Below are 8,408 nucleotides of genomic sequence, written 5' to 3' on the forward strand. Positions count from 1 at the left end.
TTATCATACCCGTTCTACCATCAAGTTGAGCGACCACGAGGCTGGGCTACGATTAGATCGGGCAAGTATGAGATCGGGTGGTTTGTCAGGTCGGGCGGCTGTTAGGCTGGGAGGAGGTTAATCATGATCGTTGTTAGTTCGGGCGGCTACGAGGACGGGCGATAACTTGTTGAGGGGTTATCATACCCGTTCTACCATCAAGTTGAGCGACCGCGAGGCTGGGCTACGATTAGATTGGGCAAGTATGAGATCGGGTGGTTTGTCAGGTTGGGCGGCTGTTAGGCTGGGAGGAGGTTAATCATGGTCGTTGTTAGTTCGGGCGGCTACGAGGAAGGGCGATAACTTGTTGAGGGTTCACATCAACCATTCTAGAACTGGAGGATCCGCTTTTCTTTCTTGGTCTAACCGGGTTAGAAAGCGACGGGCTCATCCGAGTGGGCCTAGTCAAATTAATTCTTCAAAGGTAATCTTCCCCTTATCTGTTTGATGTACGTGGGGCTTGTCAGCTGAGCATGCGGTCTCGAGTCATCTTTGATACGCCCCATGGGGCCACGTCACCTCCTTTGTCATCTACAAGATATCTCAGAGATTTGTCATGACACATTTTCATGGTACAAATTTGCTTAAAAGTTTTATTCAAAATCAATCTAATTTGATGAATGTATTTAGGTATTGAGAGAATTTGATTTATTTGAATTCAGCTGTTCAACCTCGATTTTTCCCATAAGCTTATCAATGAATATCTGCTTAATATCATATAAAAAACATTCCTTTAGAAGGTGGCAGATAGATTTATCAAACGCCACGAGCCACACGTCCTCTCTGCCCTCGCACATCATGAGAGTTCAAGCTTAATGAGCTGAACACGAGATGTTCGTGAACAACGAGCTTTTCTGACAGACCTAAATAAAACGAGGAGTCATAAATTTAGGCATGAAAAGACGTATGCCACTTCTAAAAAGTAATTGACAATGATGTTTTTGATGTGATGTTAAAGATTTGATTTTTATGCATCTAAATATCAAAGTTTAGGTGTAAATTTGTAAATATATAAGAATTGAGTCGGCGTATGTATACAAATGCTCCTTTAAATTTTCCAGTTATCCAAATAATGTGGATTATTATCAAAAAGTAGAAATTTCCAATTGACGTTTTGTTTTTACAAAAAAATTCCTCCAAGGTGTGGACTTTTGCAGACTCGAAAAGACGGGTCTCTCTATTTTGAGGAGTTTTGTTAGTGCAATGAAGGTTGGACCTCACCTTAACATGTGTTTATGCTAAATATGTGAAAACCCTAAATTAGAATGTAGGTTGAATTCTTAAATATTGAGATGTTTTATGGTGTACAAGTTAAAATTTTATCGGAAACTCTAAAGTTGAGTTTGACCGTGCTGAATCATTCTCAAGATCAGCGATCTTTTGGTGAGTTAGATTTAGGGGTGTAACTGAGTTACTCGTGAGCCGGTTCGGGTTCGACTTAATAAGTGGTTCGTAAGCTGAGCTTGATGAACTAATAAGACAAACTGATCAAGCCAACCCCGCCTCAAGTCGTTAGCTCTTGAGTCAGCTCATTTATAAAATAATTTATATAAAATATAATTAATTAAAATATATTAAAATTCAAGATTTATCTTTATATTATTAAATTGTTAAAAAAAGGATATTTTATATTTATATCAAGTGATTTCTTATTGTTTGTCTCTTAATTATTCATTTTATTTATCATTTTATTACAATGATAACTTGAATTAATATTGAAAAAATAAATTAAAAAAACTTGATTTAATATCATTTTCTTTCTTTCATAATAAAGAAGGGGATTCATGAGCTGACTCAAGTCATAGAATTAAGCTCGAATTCGAGCTTGAGCTCGATTAATTAATTAAGCTCATGCTCAAGCTGAGGGTGGTTTGAAGATGACTCGACTCATTTATACCCTTAGTTACACCATTGGAACAAAATCGTGACGTCATTAGTCCAAAACAAACAATATCTCGATGGGTGAGAGTTCGAGCTCTTACACTTCTAGTCCTGTACGAACCTCCTTAGCTAAATTATTTTTGGTGTTGAAAATAACAAATATGCAGTTTGGATATACTAATAGTTGTACGTATGTTGTTTCTGTGCATGTTGAATATAATTTTGTAGATCTCTGTAATGTTCCTTAATTTTTTTCTTGTTTTCTTTCAAAAAAAAAAAAAAAAAAGTGCTCCTTAGGTAGAAATGGTTGTCATGGGGGAGATAATATTTCGTTCGGACACCACACGTTTGGACGGTCAACCACCGGACGTCACGTCACCATACACCTCATGGGTGAGCGACATGGCGGCCAGTGGTAGTCCGTGTGGACGTGCGATCATCTTGACAGAATAATTTTTCATTATAGGGACGATAGGAATCACCACCTCTATAGCATGAAGCAACTCGTTACGTAGCACACAATTCGTATGTATTTATATATTTCACACCTGATGTTTCGTATTTATATGCTTAGCACTTCGGTGTTTTAAATCTATGCATGAAAAAGTGGATTTCACTTTTAGAAAGTCAAAATAGCGCTATTTTTTATGTGATATTAAATATTTGAGTACTATGTGTGTAAATAAGAAAATATAGGTGTAAACTATATAAATACATAAGAATTGTGTGCCATGTAAGTGAATGCCTCTAAAATCATCTAATTATTGTTTATATGGAAAATTTACATACATACCACTCCATTCTTTGTATTTACATATCTAACTCCAAAATTTTAACTTTTACACATACGCCAACTTACATATGCATGAAAATGTGTATGTCACCTTTTAAAGTTAAAAAAGTGATATTTAGGATGTGATATGAATGATTTGGCGGTTATAACTGTAAAAAAAACAGAGAGTAGGCGTTTGATATGTTAATACAAAGGAAATGGATTGATATGTATGTAAATGCCTCTATTTATAATGTTTGCAGTACAAGATAAACTTCTAGCATCTACACCATCTCGTTGGTTCGGCTAGAAATTGTTAAAGAAGGTAATTTTAAGTTTGTTTTCATAGTAGACAACATCCAAGAAGTCAATCACGTCCAAGGAAATATGAATTAGTTTTATATCTCAGGGTTTTGAATCACCACAACACAAAGTATTTGATGATCTTGACAACCCAAAACAACAATCAACCCAATCCCATCCTAATTGCTACAACATTGGTGACAACAATACACTACTTGCCTTGCTTTGAACTTAAACCTACTCAACTCAACTCATGGTTTTTCAGAATAAAAATGACAGAGTGGGTCAATACATATCATCAATTTGTATTTCATGATGTTTCAATCATTTTTGTATTCATTTATCTCTTCTAGTCGTCTGCTAGAGTAAAATCTCCATTCTTTTGTGACTATTTGGTCCACGATAATATGATAAATTTTCTAAATAAACCAACATGATCAAGCCTTAGACTTTGAGATTTTATTAAAACTCTTGCATTGCTTCCAAATCAACTCCATGAATGAGGACACCAATAAGATAGTCAAGCTATCCTACAATGCCAAGGCATATATAGGTAATGTGTAAGGCATTGATGTAATGTTGGAAGCTTTCATGATAGTCAGAAATGTGTATAAGTGGTCTTTGCAACACTTGTGTCATTGATGGAATACTTTTATTTCAAATTTATTCTAACTTATATGACTTAGCTGAAAAATCCTGTTGTAATCTTTATTTGATTCGACCTAGTTGATGGGCTTGATTCTATTTATGAGAATTTCATCACGTTTGACGAACTTTGTATTGCCACCCTTACGATAAAAATTGAGTTGAGCCTACGACCATCCAACCATCCCTATTTAATAATACATGAGAAATCCAACATTGCTTCATCTACTTTCATCAGTCCACACCCACTGAATAATTCTATTTGTTATAAAGGCTTTCATTATAGCTCCCCATTTTTCAACCCTAAAACCATAGTTCCCATTGTAGCATGTAATTTATAAGCCTAGTTTGAACTTTGATCCACATAAGAATGACAATTACATAAATAGCACCCAAAACGTTGCTATTTACAAATTTAGTATCCTCTTTCATCCATTTTTCAAATTTTCCAATTTAGTATCCTCTTTCATCCATTTTTCAAATTTTCTAACCCATATTTTTCATTTTTATCAAATTCTAAATGGTTTGATCACGGCTTACCCAAATGCATTAGTTTGGAAGTTCAAATATATTACATAAGTGCTAGATTTTGTCAATAGCAATGATTTGAGTGTTATGTACATAATTATTCCAATTATTAGGGGCAATACATACATAACTGGACACTATAGAGTAATTATACCCAAAAGAGGATGGCACAAATATCCTTATCTCTGATTAACTCAGTGACCTGATTTAGGAACTATTTGGTAGAACAAGAGTTACTATAGTGTATTTTCATATCATTATTTAAGTGTCATTTACAGACATACCACACAATTTTTATATATTTACATATCCAACACCTAAACTTTAATATTTACATACATATCTCTCAAATTTTTGAGAGAACATGAAAAATATCACAATTACTAACTTCTTAAAAGTGAAATTTACATGTTAACACCGAAGTGTTATAAATATAAATATCATATTTTAGGTGTTAGATATGTAAATACCTAAGAATTGTGTGATATGTATGTAAATTACCCGTAGAATACTTTTTCCTCTTAAGCAATTGATTCTCATTTTCTTCTTAAAGAAGCATCTGATTTTGAAATCTATATTCCATTTATTTCTTAAGAAATGTGGCCTGAAATCATCTGCAAATGTGGCTTCAACTTTGCCACATTCATCTGCCACCACACAATTTCATCTAACACCACCCTAATCTCCACGGACCATTCACATGCACACCACACAATACCAATATATTTACATATCTACCACCAAAACATTAATATTTATATCTATACCATTTTACCTATCCTGCTTTAAAAACGTATTTCATTTTTAAAGTTAATGAGAGTGGTACTGTTTGATGTGATATAAAGGATGTGTTATAAATGTAAAAATCAAAATTTTAGATGTTAAATATGTAAATACATGAGAATTGTTTGGTATCCATGTAAATGTTCCAATCTTCTAACAATTTCCTAAGATTAACCCGGATTTAATATATGAAGCTCCACACAATTTTCAAGCTTTGCTAATCGGGATTCAATACTTATCAATTAAACGTCTCTTAATTCTGATGAATGTCTTTATAATTTTTTTTTTAGTGTAGCCCACCTCATCATCTACAAAATTAGAGAAAAAAACCTCACAAAATATCAACAATAAGAATACAAAGCCTGCATTATTTCTTAGGTGGAACACAAATTTAACCCTATTGCACATTTTACTGCAGGGGGATAAAACAATGGAAATATTCTTATTTTTGTCATTTATATTTAAAAAACAATTCATTGCATTTGAATGAAATAATGCTACCATTTGTGTAGCTAAAAATTCATATTGCTTTCTAACCACACAACCTAATTATAAAACCACTAAATTTGATACATACCACCCAATTTTTATATATTTACATATCTAAACATCACTTTTTTTTACATTTATACCATCAAAATCTTTCAAATGAAGTAAAAATTTTAACTTCTATCAACCAAATGAACCCTTACAAGAAAGCAAATAAATAAAATAATTTTAAAAGACTATTCAAGGAAAAGTCATGCAATCCCACAATGAAGAATCCTTCAAGATTCATTGCAAATGATCAATGGAAAGTTTTGCACAATTTCAAAACAACTTCATCTGCCTTCCCAAAACCTAACAAAAGAAGTTTCAAACTTTTCAAGGATTGCAGTGCTTCTCTGTTGCCAATTTGTTTTCTTCAGCGGCATTTACTGGCACATCACCCAATTCCCGTGTGTTGACATGTTCAACACCTAAGCTTTGTTTTTTTACATTTATGCCTCTCAAAAACCTCTATCTTGATTTTAAAAGAAGTGAAATGCAGCTTTTCATGTATAGGTAAGGTGACATATATATATATATATATATGTTAGATAAATTTGAAGTTTAAGTGTTAGATGTAGATGAGTAAATAAATAGAGGTGGCATGTACGTAAATCTTCTTTTTTTTTTTTTTTTTCTTTGCTTCATAAAGAGGGGTACCATTTCTGTGGTGTTTCAGAGGAATTAGGGTTGTGTTCTCTACGATCAAACCATAGAGAAATCTGCAGGGCAGCGATGGAGCATAGGATCAATTGTTCGGTGTTTTTGTGCGCGAAATTTCTTTTATATTTTCAGACTTTGCTCACGTTTGTGATTTGCATAGATTTCATCCATTTTCTAACAAAAAAAATGCATCAAAATACTGCAATGAATAGCAAGAGCTATAAACTTCATGAGCTCATAAGATATGCTACACATAAGAGAATCAACAGTGCAGAAATATTTCTAAAATCCCACAGGGTTTGGGTAGATCCGCAAACTCTCAGTTTTCTGCATACAATCAGCAAAGATCTATGAGTTTCTGTTAATTCCAAAGCAGTGCAGACTGCAGAGTATTACAAAATGAACAACCCAAGCAAAATATACCATAAAAATGATAACTTGTATCCTCGAAGTAAATCAAAATAAGTAAAAGAGAGATTTTGTTGAACAAAGTTGAGATCTTCGAATTAGATCAGGTAGTATATCTCATTCAATTAGAAAGATATTACTTTTTTTACAGGATAAGATCTGTAGAGGAGAAACGGAACATCAAATAGAATAAAATATAAAGCTTCAAATCTGAACTGATCCGAACACAAATCTCGATCAAGGAACTGAATCATAGAGATAACCAAATTAAAATAAGTGTAAGTAAAGAGAAGTAGAAGAACGATGAAGAAGAGAACCAAATTTCATGTTTTTCAGCTTTTTCTTCAGATCCTTCCTCAAAGACGAAGAACGGTGCTCTGCAGATCATCACTCAGAGGCGGTAGCAGGTTGAGATCGAACGGAAGCGGTTTCCGGTAATCCGACGCCACATCTCCATCGTCAACGACGGAAGAGGAGGAACCGCAGTCGCTGTGGCAGTCTTCTTCGCCGGTCAAAACACGTAACGGCCCCGGATTCGCCGGCGGCCGGATCGACGGCGGGCGAGGGATGGAGATACGAGGGCCGCTGAAGGACTCCACTGTACTGCTCATACCGCTTGACGTTGGGACGCGGCGGCGCCGGCGTCGGAGCCGGCGCCGGGTAAAACGGTACACTGCCGGCGATGAGAGGCGGGAAGTTAGTCTTAGCTTTAGGACCGCGGAGTTCGCGAGCGGCCACATCATAAGCGCGGGCTGCGTCCTCTGCAGAGTCAAAGGTGCCGAGCCAAACCCTCGTCTTCTTCACTGGATCGCGGATCTCGGGGGCGAAACGGACCTCTCGGGCCCGGAAACGAATCTCCTTGGGAGGCGGCGGCGGTGCACCGGCCAGACGCGCAACTCCGGCAGCCGGCGAACGGCCCTTCCTCATCATCGTTGCTAAGGATGCTGGGATGAAGATCGGGGGGTATGCCTTGTTCGATCGATCGATTTCGGAATAAAGGATAGAGAAGGCGTCGCCTTCTCCTTCCTGATTGTCTCCTTTCAGGAAAGGTGGAGACTTGAACTCTTCTTCATTGTCTCTTCTTCTAATCCCCCATCTTCTAAGCCAAACTTATTGCTTTCGTCCTCTACCTCTTACCCTTTCCATTTATTTTTCTCCGCTCTTTTTTTTTTTCTTATTATAATTATTAATATGTTTTTATCCTCCCCTTGGTTTTTTATGGTGATGTCCTCTGCCTTTTAGCTAGGGTATAAGTCAACCAAACTTGCTTGAGTTCAACTCGTTAAACGATTTGTGAGTCTAGTTTATCGAGCGGCAAACTTGAGCTTGTTCGGCAAACCTGAGCTTGTTCGACTTAGCTTGTTGGAGTGCAATTTGGCTCGACTAAGCCAAATTTCCATCACATCTAGGATTGTAAATGAACAAATGCACTCAATGAACATGTCATATCATGGGACCGAAAAGCGGTACACATCGATTACCATACACATGAAAAATGCCCGGTACAAATCTCGTGACAATTTAATAGGTCATATCAAAATGGACAAATCAAAGAGTATTCCTCCAACGAAATGCTAGGTACTCATAAAGTCGACTGACTGAAGAACCAACAGTCGACCGACAGCCAGTCGATTGAAGGGTTGAGGATCGATCATAGAGCCACCTAGGCTGACCAAAAACAAAAAATCTCTGAAATGACAGAACAAAGGTTCACCCCAACAATCTCACAACGCGAGGCTCTCTCAAATTTTCCTCCAAAGATCGTCAATTAACGGGTAAGTCGACCGATCATGCTAGAACTGACCAGCTACCACTCTCAAAGCCATTTGGCATTCCAGAGCTAAGACTTACCGATACC

General features: G+C 36.3%; 1 pseudogene; it reads right to left on the bottom strand.

Annotated features, from left to right (window-relative positions):
* Positions 1-6,597: 6,597 nt before the first annotated feature.
* Positions 6,598-7,716, bottom strand: LOC110026230 (annotated as a pseudogene).
* Between the last annotated feature and the right edge of the window lie 692 nt (positions 7,717-8,408).

Source organism: Phalaenopsis equestris, unplaced genomic scaffold, assembly GCF_001263595.1.
Source record: "Phalaenopsis equestris unplaced genomic scaffold, ASM126359v1 Scaffold000359, whole genome shotgun sequence".
NCBI lineage: Eukaryota > Viridiplantae > Streptophyta > Magnoliopsida > Asparagales > Orchidaceae > Phalaenopsis > Phalaenopsis equestris.